This window comes from Aotus nancymaae, unplaced genomic scaffold (assembly GCF_030222135.1).
Source record: "Aotus nancymaae isolate 86718 unplaced genomic scaffold, 86718_ANA_hifiasm-v0.15.2.pri h1tg000076l, whole genome shotgun sequence".
Taxonomy (NCBI): domain Eukaryota; kingdom Metazoa; phylum Chordata; class Mammalia; order Primates; family Aotidae; genus Aotus; species Aotus nancymaae.
In genome coordinates this window covers 26,151,675-26,164,149 of record NW_026988491.1, presented here as the reverse complement: position 1 = coordinate 26,164,149, position 12,475 = coordinate 26,151,675, and the positions used below count along the sequence as shown (strand labels likewise).

General features: G+C 47.6%; 1 long non-coding RNA gene across 1 annotated transcript; it reads left to right on the top strand.

The window, feature by feature from the left end:
- The first annotated feature begins 689 nt into the window (after positions 1-689).
- Positions 690-2,257, top strand: LOC135271222 (uncharacterized). The gene is made up of 4 exons (XR_010339326.1): positions 690-830; positions 1,072-1,484; positions 1,691-1,787; positions 1,959-2,257. It is a non-coding gene; the product is annotated as an uncharacterized LOC135271222 (long non-coding RNA).
- Positions 2,258-12,475: the final 10,218 nt, after the last annotated feature.

Genomic DNA, 12,475 nt, shown 5'->3' with positions numbered 1-12,475 from the left:
CCTTCTCCTCCAGCCCCTGCACCTGCATAGTCTCCCTTACCTGAGCCCTCCTGTCCTGCCCTGCCTCCTCTTCCATCACCATCACCTGCGGAGAGTCCCCAGGGCTCTGGCCCCTTCCCTGAAACTTCTGTTCTGACAGCCCCTTTCAAGGTAATACCCACAGGAAAATACATTTCCCCTTCTGTTTCTAATGCAGGTGCCAAGATCCTATAGGGTTTGGGAGAAAATTTGACTTAACTGTTGAAAACTTTGAGCCCAAATATTCTAACCTTCATCACATGCTGGTGTAAGAAGGCAAGGCCCCTAAACTGGATACAAAAGGCAAAATGGAAGGATTTTCAAAAACAGACTGAAGTAGAACATGAAAGGGTCTGCATTTTGGCCAAAGAACTCCATGTTGCCATTCCCCAGGTCCTTCCTAAAAATGTAGATTGGAGGATAATGCACTCCAGCCTGGGTAACAAGAGCGAAATTCCGTCTCAAAAAAAAAATTGTTAAATTTATTATCTGTGAATATAATATACGTAGGATGAATTTATCAATAATTGTGAAGATAAATCTTCGAAAGTCCCGTTTTAAGGACTGGCCTGAGAGATTACTTTCTACTTAAAGATCCAGCGGGAGGCGGGGCCACGTGACCGTGCGTGACGTCAGGGCCGCGGCGGAGCCGGCCAAACTCAAGTTGGTTCAGGGAATTGTCAACAAAGGGACGAGAGACGCGCAACTCCCCTCCGCACTGTGCGCCAGCATCCCCGGGGCCCCAAGGGCGCTCCAGCCCGCCCGGAGACCCCCGCCCAGGCTGGACCAGGGCCCTGGGGCCCAGGGAGCGGGTGGGTGTGAGTGTGGGTGGGTAGGTGGGTGTGATCGAGTGAGGGCGTGGGTCTGGAAGCGTCCGCCAAACTGCGACTGTCGCTGCCTTGCCTTCCCTGCCCCCTCTCACATCCCCCCTTCTCTCCCCTCTGTTGCCACACTCCTTAGACAGGGACTGGGCGACCTAGAACGAGGTTCCCATCCCATCTTTTAAAAAGCAAAACTTAGTCTCTGTTTTGCTTTTTGTTTCATTGCTTTTAGCTTTAAAGAGTGAGAGCTGCGCGCCCGGCTCGCTCTTGCTAATTAGACTTCAGATCCCCCTCCGGCCTCAGTGCTCATTCCAGGGAAGACACCTGCTGAGATGTCTTTTTCCCCCTCCCCCAACCAAACCACTCTAGTCCTGCCTGCGCTTTCCCGGCTTGATGCAGGCATGTTTTTTCTCTATGTAATTTTTCGTGCGACAACAAACAGCATCAGCTGGGGTTCCTGAAGTTCAGAAAATGGCTATTGATTAATCTATTAGAATAGTTGCCGAGAGAAATAAAAATGACGTAAAATAACAGGGAAGCTATAAAGAAGCCATAACTAGCTACTTGGAGTCGTTAAACGACTTAGCATATGAAAAAATCAGAAATGAGGCGCTGGGAAAGGAGCCGGGATTGGCGGCGGCCTGGGTAAGTCGAGTGGCTCCGGGAAGAGGCCTAGTGCCTCCAGGTTAGATGCTGCGCCCAGGCAGGGGCGGCTGAAGAAACGTGAGGGGTGCGGGTGGTGACTTCCCGGGCGGCGGGCATGGCCTCGGAGGAACCTGGGCAGCGTTGGGCGTGCCAGTGGGCTGGGCTCTCCGTTGCTGCCAACTAACGTGGATTTTTCTCCTCGTAAGGTGTAGACAAATCCTCCAAGATTTAACTTCCGAGGACACCGGCGGCAGAGCGGGTGGAGGAGGCGAGGATGTGTGGCCAGTGCACGAGGAGTGCAACGCAAGTCAGTGATGGTAGGAAAAACTGGGGATTTCACTGTGACTGGAGGGGGAGGCACTGCAAAACGACTCCAAGTACTTGGCTGGGGTGCGTAGACCTCACACCTCCAAGGAGAGTCAGTGCTCTTGACCCGGTGAATCCGCCATGCCTCCTCTTTCCTCACGCATTTAGGCCGCCTTGTTGGGAGCAGCAAGAGCCTGCCCATTGTGGCAGGCACATGGAACCCAATCCCTATTTGTCCGCTACGGCCTGGGAGGGGAGCGCCGGCCTCAGCAGAGGAAGGAGCACGAGGGGAGGAGGTCCGAGAGTAAATAATTGGCGAAATATTTGCAGAAGATGCTGGGATGTGGATTTAATTCCAGATGAACAGTGGTGCTTCTGATTCCCTCAGTCTGTTTCCCACCCACGATCTCCTCTTTCCTTGTCCTAGACACACCAAAAATAACTCAGTAAAATAAAAATAAAAATTTTTAAATCTGTAAACTTACTTCATTACAAACATTGAGACACACAGATTGACTTTTATCTCCATTAGACAGTTTCCCCGGATATAACACTAATATCCATTGGATCCTGGCTGTGCAGGATATTCCTGGTTGGGGCTGGGAGCAGGGTGGGGTCGGTGACTATCCTGAGACGCCCGCGAACCTCCATGGTTTTTCTTTATCTAAATGATCCCGAGGTTGCACCTGGCCCTAAAACGCATCTCAGAGTTGATTTCCGTAGCTGCACAGCTTTGTGGCCCGCAGGCTCCTAACCGTTTACAAAGCCGTCTAGACAGCCTTCCACAAAACCTACTCGAACTGAGCTGGCTGGCCACTGCCCCGGGCTGCAGAGGTCGCAGCTGCAACTGTCTCTGCAGCCAAAAGAGGGTCGGAAGGACAAAAAAAAAAAAAAGCTAAAAAGCTGAAATTTACACATTCAGAAACCTCCATTCTGCTTGGGTTGCCCAGCCCTAGAGGCGCGGGGCACAGCGCTGGCCCTGCGTGGACGCGTGCGTGTGGACGCGCGCCGAAGGATGGTGGCTACAGGGCTGCCCTCACCGGTCTCGAAGTGTCTCCAAATGAGCCTAATTTCGATTCCGCCGCCTGCGGAACCTAGCTCTCTGGACTCCCTCCACGCTGCTGGTCGCTGCCTCCTACCCTCCCTTCGCCACCGCCCGGCCTGATCCGTCCATTCCCGGGTGTCTCCTTGGAACCTCCCTGGGGAAGGGGGGTGGGGCAAACAACTCCCAGCTGCCCGTTCCATTTGTTGCACTTTTTTCCTTCGACACAATAAAAGTTAAATTAATTGATTCATACCATTAATTACAGTGCATAGCGTGAAAAGCAACGCTTCCCCTCGGTTAGAGATCTATTGTGCTAATCTCTTGTTCAATCAGTGTTACCATCTGATGCTGGGTCCAGCCCTTACAGAAACTTTTCGACTCGATTAGCTAAATGATGAGACGTGCAGAACCTACTGGCTGCGGCCCCTACGTCCCGCGCCCACGCTAGCCTAATATCGATTTCCAGCGGAGGCAGAGGATTTTTGCGCTGCCACTCTCGGCTCGGGAACTGGTCGCTGGCTTTCTCCCTCTAGGCGGATCATAGCGCCCGCACAACCTGCAATGGCGGGAAGGAGGTGAAGCGGCGCCCGGGGTGGGAGACAGTAAGGTTCCTGCTGGCATCCATGCAGGAGGTCGCCCCAGAGGAAGGGTCCGATTCCGACGCGGTGCAGGGTCCTGCCGGAGGCCGGCTAGATTCCAGGCTTAGTAAATTGTTTGCCGCGTAGTTGCAGTTTCCAGCTGAAAGCCCACAGGTCGTCAGTTACCGCCAAGCTTTAGGACAGAGATGGAAGAAGCGAGACAGATACAGAGAGAAAGTGAGACACATGTAGTGGGGGGAAGAAAATTTGATAAAGGGAAAGGAAAAGGATGTGTGTGTGTGTGTGTGTGTGTGTGTGTATAAACAGTTTTTGAGTCTCAAAGGGTTATTGGGGAGGTAGAGGGAGAATGAGTAGAGACACACACACACACACACACAATTATGAGTTTGAGTGACTCCTTGAGTCTCAACAAGCGAACTTCCCAGGAGAGATTTAAAGGGGAAGATGGCAGCCAGCTGCCTCACCTGCTCAAATGTTTCAACCAAAGGAGAATGGAATGAAATTCCTTCAGTTCCTCCTGGAGTGGGCAGAGTACGTGGTACCCCGCCGGAAAGCCACCTGGACACCTTGGGAATGAGGGGTGGGGGGAGTAGGGATCCTGTTGCTAGCAACAGGAGGCAAGAAGAGTGGTGTCCAGGTCGATAGGAAGGAAATTGAGACATCTCCAGTGGAGGGGAGATTTGGTGTGTGCATCCGGGTTGAGGGGGGGGATGGGGAGGGAAATAAGTGGATAGAAAAATTTATGATAGAGAAAGGGATATTAATTACAGCTAATTTTGGATTCTTAAGTGGTCAACACTGGAGGAGGAGCACGGTCAGAGTGCGGAAGGTGGGAATAACCCATCTACCCCTCACCAGGCCCAAGTGAACACAGGTGCCCTCTTTCTCTCCTTTTAATTCAGAGACTGTACCAGTGGCTTGCATAAATCGTTGGCGCGATGTGAGATAGAATCATCACGCCCGCGCGCTGATGCACTTTTCTTACAATCCGGGGAGTTGGGACCAGGTTTCTCGGAGTCAAGGGCGCGTCCCCCACCGAGAGCAGTTACTCTCTTTCGGAGAGAAAGCAAAACGTGGGTGGAGCTATTAGAAAAATAACCTTGCTTTCTACCCTAGACCCCCACGCCCACAACAATCAAAGTCTGCTTCTTGACAGTCTTCATAGATTTGTTAAACTATTATCGGCCTCTTTGTCTGGATGGCCACCACCAAGGAAGGTGGAAAGGGCAGAGGTGATACCCAAGGCCCCAACCTGCCCAGATTATTTCCATTTCCCAATGGGTGGGATTTTCAACTCCCTTCCCCACCACCACCCCGTGTATCCCTCTCCGGATCTTTTCGAAGTGGAAAAAAAGAGGCCAATTTAATGTTCTTGTTTGGATTTGCATCTCAAGACTTCATTTATTTTCAAGGTGTCTGCCACTCAGTGTCCACGCCAAGGCGTGCCTGTAAATGGCGAGAGTCCAAAAGGAAAGGAGGAGAGAAAGAGGAAGAGAGAGAGGATGGTTTCGAATTTATTTATATTGGAAATGTATAAACATCCATTCTGTAAAAGGCAACACGTTTAATTAACGATGAGAGAGCAGTTAGGGGCAGAAAGCTAGTAAAATTGTGTGATAAATTTATGGCATTGTTAGTGTGCTTTTAATTACGGCTATTATGTTAATTATTTCACATTAGCATGGAGTTATCAGCAGCATGTCAGATTTAATCAAAACGAGCCTTTCTCTCGAAAATTTTCTTTTCATCCACGAGGAGAAAGGTCCTGGACAGGAGTAGGGCTTAAAAATGACTTGGCATTGAAAGCCGGAGTCTTTCCGATACCGTTTGGAGCGATGCGACCGGGCCCGGCTGTCCGCTGGGTCCATCCAGGCTACTGGCACCTCGCAGAGGAGCCCAGGGCTGGGTTTTTAGGAATTCACCATTTTCACCCGCTTCGGAGCCAACACTTCATCATGTGAGATAATTCTGTCAAACAATATGATGCTGCTCATTTTTATCTGTCCCGCTTTACAAAATCCCCATTCAGCAGGCCGACGAGCAACAAAAGCCTCCGAGCAGCTCGGCGGCCGCAGGCGGCCACAGCCTCCCCGGCGCGCGAGAAAGAAAAGCGAGAGGGGCCGAGGAAAGCAGGCAGCGGGCACGCGCCCCTCTCCGCCCTAGGGAACTCTGCCTGCCAGGGCCTGCGCGCCCAGGTGTCGGGTCCTCGGGTGTGGCCCAGGCGGGACACGCCTCCCTCAGGCCCGCGCCCGCCCCGGGCCTCCCTGCAGGCACTGGGCAAAAGCCCCCTTTCCCTCCCCGTGAGCGATTCGCCCACCCAGCCCACATCGATTTCTTATCACCGCCAATCGATTTATTGGGAGCAAATAAATAGCCCGTTTTGGAAACCTTTCAATTGCTGGCGCTGACTCGGGAGGGCGGGCAGGGCAGCGGGGCGCGCGCGGGAAGGGGTTTGTGGGAAGGCGGGGAGCGGAAAGGCCGAGCGCCACCCGCTCCGGGAGTCTCCAGAGCAGCGCGCGGGGCCGCCCTCCGCGGGTACCCCGGCGCCTCAGTCTCCGGAGACGCCCGGCCTCCTGGAGAGTTCCGCTTGTCCTCCTCTGACGCTCGGCTCCCTCTGGCGGTGGGGCGGGCAGGACCTCAGCACCCAGCCCTTCCGCCTTGTTACGTCCAGGCAAGTTGGCCCGGCTTTCGGATGACTCTGGACCGTCGCCCTCCAGCCCCGCGACCCAGCCCGAGTGCAGGCCCCGGGGCCCACAGAGCTCGGCTTCCCAGGCCTTCCAGCTCAGGCTGCGGACGCCGCAGCCTCCTCTCCCCTGGGCCGGGCGCGGCCTTCCCGCCCAGGACCACTCGGGCCCCCGCCCCTCCCGGGACAGGGCTGTGGACAGGCCAGCTGCTGCCTTATTTTTAGCGCCATTCCATTCCCGCGGTTATATTTAACTCGACCCACTCCTCCTAAGAGGTCGCTTGGACATCGAATTCTCCACATCACAGCTTGGGCCCGCCCGCCTTGCCTAAGGGGCAGTTCCTCAAGGGGCAGATTGGAAAACCCCTGCTAAAGAATCCTTGACATCTCCGGAGTTTGGAGAGGACAGGATTGGGAAAGAGATCTGGTTCTAGGGGCAGTGGCTCCAGCGCCTGCCGTGCAATGCGCGGCGATTCCGCCTTGTGTGAGGGAGGCGAGGAGGGGACAGGATTCAGTCCTGTGGGAAGGATTCTCTGCGGGGAGTATGGGATCCATTTCCTACTTATGCATGACCCAGAGCACTAGGTGACCTGGAAGAGCTCTCACAACCCTGCCCTTCCAAAAGTTTATCATTTAGTATGCTTGCAGGAATCCCCTCTTCTCTACCCTCCAGTGCACCCAACGGGATACTTGATTTCAAGTTAGCGCCTCAGTTCCAGCCCAGTCTTCCCTTGGCAAAATCTTAAAAAGACCATGCCACTGGCTCACTCACATCCTGGGGAAAGGACCCACTTGGGTAACATACAGAAACACCATTGTGATACACACTTTATTCATACAAAATGTCAGCAAACAATGCAGAAGTCATGTACTAAAGGTACACTAACAGATAGCTCTCATTTTAATACAGAAATTTCTTGGATTTAAGTCATACTCACAGCTGAATTCAGGGGGATAGGATATAAAAGTATATAATATACATTTATTTATTCATTTATTCCTTTATTAGTAACTTATTGAATTGTTGTAGACCTGGAGAGTGCTAGGAATGAAAAGAAGAATTAAACCTAAGGTTCCTCAAGGAAGAACCATGCAAGAGAATCAGTGTTTGTCATGCAAGTTGACAGGTACTAGGGAAACAGTGCTGGGAAACAGCGCTGAGGGGGGCCTTTCTCACTGGGTGGGGATTGAGAAAATGTGAAGCCTTCAATATGGAAGATGCTACTGACCAGCTAGCTCTGACTTTAAGAATTTTCAGGGGAGATTGGGCAGAAGTAAGTTAGAACTGGGATACTTTGGGAAAAGAAAGTAATAAGTTGGATGCCTAATGGTACTTCTGGACAGCCGGAAAGTACTTGGTCTCAAGGGAAAAGGACAATAGGTGTGTGATAAGGAAACAAAAAAGGGATGGAAGAAGAGACAAGGGGAAGTGTAAACATTGAAATTTGCTTAGAAATTTTGTCTAGGTAGCTGGGCATGGTGGCTCATGCCTGTAATCCCAGCACTTTGGGAGGCAGAGGGGGTGGATCATTTGAGGTCAGGAGTTCAAGACCAGCCTGGCCAACATGGTGAAACCTCATCTCTACTAAAAATAAAAAAAATTAAAAAAATTAGCTGGGCATAGTAGTACATGCCTGTAATCCCAGCTACTCAGGAGGCTGAGGCAGGAGAATTGCTTGAACCTGAGAGGTGGAGGTTGCAGTGAGCCAAGATCTTGCCATTGTACTCCAGCCTGGGTGACAGAGCAACTCTCTGCCTCCAAAAAGAAAAAAAAAAGAAATTTTGTCTAGGTATAGTACATTTAGACTACATGGAAGTATTTGACTAACAAACACATGGAAGAAATTTAAAAGGGGACACAGATAAATGAAAAGACTCTTTGAAAAGAGAATATTCAAAAGGCTAGTTGTTAGACCCAGCTATTTTTCTAACCTTATCATATTCATCAAGGGCCAGGCACTGAAACTACAAAGGTGAATAAGAAGATAGACTCCACCTTTATAATGTTAATTCCAGAAGAGCAGGAATTTTTATCTGTTCATTGTTGTATCCCTAGCCTGCAGCCAAGTACTGGTGGTGTAGGGGTGGAGGTGTGGCTCAATAAATATTGCTTGAATAACCAGATCGGTAAGACACATTCTCACTCTAGTGGGGAACTTATTCAACGAAGTCCATAATTAAAATGTAGTGTAGTGAGGGTGGGGCACGATGCCTCACTCCTGTAATCCCAGCACTTTGGGAGGCTAAGGCAGGTGGATCACGAGGTTAGGAGTTCAAGACCAGCCTGGCCAAAATGGTGAAATCCCGTCTCTATTAAAAACACACACACAAAAAGTAGCTGGGCGTGGTGTTGGGCACCTGTAATTCCAGCTACTTGGGAGGCTGAGGCACAAGAATTGCTTGAACCCAGGAGGCGGAGGTTGCAGTGAGCCGAGATCATGACACTGCACTCCAGCCTGGGTGACAGAGCGAGAATCCGTTTCAAAAAAAAAAAAAAAAGCAGTGTGATGAGTTATAAATACATGATAGAATGTTACAGGAGCCCAAAAGAGACATAACTAACTCTGCCTAGGAAAGAAAATAGGTGGGTAGGAAGGTTTCCCTAAGAAATAATACTTGAGCTGTTGTGAATGATAAGCAGCACTTAAGTAGAGAAAGAGAGGAACAGAGTTCTGGGAAGAGAAAGAAAACATAGCATGAGTAAAGACACAGATTCATGCAAGATATGAGGAGTAGCAGTTTGGTATAACTGAAATGAGATAGAGAATGGCCAGAGTAAAATAATAAAGACTCCTGAATATTGGGCTAAAGAGCCCAAAGTTATTAAGAAGCCAGTAAAGAGTTTTAACTGACTGTCATGATTGAAATAAAATTTGGGACCAGTCAGGCACAGTGGCTCACGCCTGTAGTCCCAGCACTTTGGGAAGTTGAGGTGGGGGGGATCACCTGAGGTCAGGAGTTCAAAACCATCCTGGACAACATGGTGAAACCCCGTCTTTACTAAAAATACAAAAATTAGCTGGGCATTGTGGCACATACCTGTAACCCCAGCTACTCCAGAGGCTGAGTTAGGAGAATCGCTTGAACCTGGGAGGAAAAGGTTGCGGTGAGCCAAGATCATGCTATTGCACTCCAGCCTGGGCAACAGTGTGAGACTCCATCTCAAAAAAATAAAAAAAATTTTTTTTTGGAACTATTCTTTGTGGGAATGTGAAGGATCAACTGAGGAGGTAAAAGACTAGAGATTGCAAGGAGGCCATTTCAGTTATCTTGGTAAGAGATGACGAAGGTGTGATTTAAATTATTGGCAGTGAGACTGGAGAGGAGGAGATGATGATGACTTTGAGAGGACTGAAGAAGAAAATGGATGGAACTAAGTGTCTGATTACTAAGGGAGAAAGTATTCACAGTAACTCCCAGATATGAAATTTGAATGTCTAGAAGAAATGGTGTTATCATTAATTGAGAAGGAGAATACATATGGAGATACACTCTAGTTCCTTGTTCCTCAGTCATTGACATGACTACTCAAATTATTTCCTTAAATGTCAGTTGGAGCATGTCAGTCACTTCTCTGATCAAAAACATTTAATGAATATTGAGCATGGTGGCTCATGCCTGTAAATCCAGCATTTTGGGAGGCTGAGGCAGGACGATCGCCTGAGGCTAGGGGTTTGAGACCAATCTAGAAAACATACCAAGACCCTGTCTCTACAAAAAAGTAAAAAAATTAGCTGGGCATGCTGGTGCATGTTCATAATCCCAGCTACTTGGGAGGCTGAGGCAAGAGGCTTGATCGAGCTCAGGAGGTTGAGGCAGTAGTGATCTATGATCCTGCCACTGCACATTAGTCTGAGAGACAGAGTGAGACCTTGTCTCATACAAAACAAAAACAAAACTATTTAACGTTACCTCAATGCTTGTAGAAGAAAACCCAAATCCTTTAGTAAGATACTTCAGGTGTGCCATAATCTGGCTCCAATATACCTTCGAGTTTCCTTTGCACTCCATGTTCCAGCCCCATGAGACTATAATGCATTCCCAGGACACACTGTGTCCTCCATCCTTTACCAGTTATATGACCTTGAGTAAGTTCCTTAAACTCTCTGTGCCTCATATCCTTCTCTGTAAAATGGAGATAATAGCATCTTCCTTATGGGGTTTTTGTAAGGAATAAGGACATCCAAAAACACTTAAAATAAATAGAGTTTGGCACATAATTAAGGATCACTCAAAAACTTTTTTAAAATCTATTGTAATGCCTTTTCTTGTTTTCTTATTGAGAGACATAGTCCCAGCCTCCTAGGAATTTTCAGTTTCCTTGTGAAGAGTAAGAGAGGCAGACATTGTAAGCCCTTGAAGGTAGAGATTGAGAGACTTAGATTTTTTTTCCCCCTGAAAGTTATTATTATAGAATTTTGAGCAGGGAAGTGATGTGACTGAATATGCATTTTAGTAATATCAGTGTATCATCAGTGTGGAGAATGGGCTGAAAGGGGAAGATGAGTTTAGTTTTATACATACTGAATTTGAGGTGCTGGTAGAATTTCTAAGTAGAGATAATGAGTAAGAGGTAAGAGTTTGGAGTGGTGCTGTCTAATGGAAATATAATGGGAGCTGTGTATGTACTTTTAAATTTCTAATACCCACATTTAAAAAAGTAAACAGAAGGGTACGAAAAGCAGTTAGAAAGAATGAGTAAGACAGTATCTGACAGTACAACAGGGTGACTATAGTTAATAATAACTGAATTATTATTTAAAAATAACTAAAACAGGCTGGGCACAATGGCTCACACCTGTAATCCCAGCACTTTGGGAGGCTGAGGTGGGCGTATCGTCTGAGGTCAGGAGTTTGAGACCAGCCTGGCCAACATGGGGAATCCCCTTCTCTACTAAAAATACAAAAATTAGCCAGGTCTGGTGGTGGATGCCTGTGGCCTACTCAGAAGGCTGAGGCAGGAGAATCGCTGGAACCCGGGAGGTGGAGGTTGCAGTGAACGGAGATCATGCCCTACTCTCCAGGCTCTGCGATAAGCAAGACTCTGTCTCAGAAACAAACAAACAAACAAAAAAGCTAAAAGAGTACCATCGGATTGTTTGTAACACAAAGGATAAATGCTTGAGGGGAAGGATACTTCATTTAGCATGAGGTGATTATTGTGTATTGCATGCCTGTATCAAAGTATCTCATATATCCCATAAATATATACAACTACTATGTACCCACAAAAGTTTTAAAAAAATAAACAGAAACACATAAAATTAATTTTTCTTATGTTATGCCATTAACCTAAGTAAAATTGAATTTAGTGATACATTTTATTTAATCCAAAAATCTTATTTTTATTATACCTAAAAAATAGTAACATTTCAGGATGTAATCAATATAAAATTTAAGATAGTTTCCATTCTTTTTTCATACTAAGTCTTTGAAATATCATGTGTATTTCAATTTGAACTAGCCACATTTCGATTGTTTCATAATTACATGTAACTAATTGCTATCATATTAGACAGTTCAGATATAGACCTTAAGAGAAACGTCAGGACTACAAATAAACTTTGGGAGTCATCAGTGTTCAAGTGTGATGTGTCATGCAATGAGCGTGTGTTAGTTCAGCAATTGAGAGGATGTGGAATGAAAAAAAAGGATGAGGAAATATAGGATGTGGTAGAAGAAAAAAGGGCCCATAAAAGGAAGTTTGAAAATAAATAGAGCATAAATTGGGAGCAAGTATTATCATGGAAACCAAGGAAGAGGGAGTTTTGAGAAGAGTAGTCAACAAGGTCAAGTGCTCTGAGATATGTATTTATTATATAATTTTTTTTTTAATTCCCCAGAGACAGGGTCTCACTCTGTCGTCTAGGCTAGACTGAAACTTCTGGGCACAAGCAATCCTGCTTCAGTCTCCTAAGTAGCTGGGACTACAGACACAGATCACCTCCCCCAGCTATGTGTAATTTTTTTTTTTTTTTTTTTGAGACATAGTCTTGCTCTCACCCAGGCTGGAGTGCAATGGCGCAATCTCAGCTCACTGCAACCTCCACTTCCCGGGTTCAAGCAATTCTCCTGCCTCAGCCTCCTGAGTAACTGGTACTACAGGTGCACACTGCCACACCTGGCTAATTTTTTGTATTTTAGCAGAGATAGGGTTTTACCATTTTGCCCAGGCTGGTCTTGAACTCCTGACCTCATGATCTGCCCACCTCGGTCTCCCAAAGTGCTGGGATTATAAGGGTGAGCGACCACGCCAGGCCATAATTTTTATAGGGTTATTATAATAAGGGTTTGGCCACCTCTGATAGAAATTATTTAAGTATAAGTAGATTGCTTATTTAATAATCATTCTGATAGG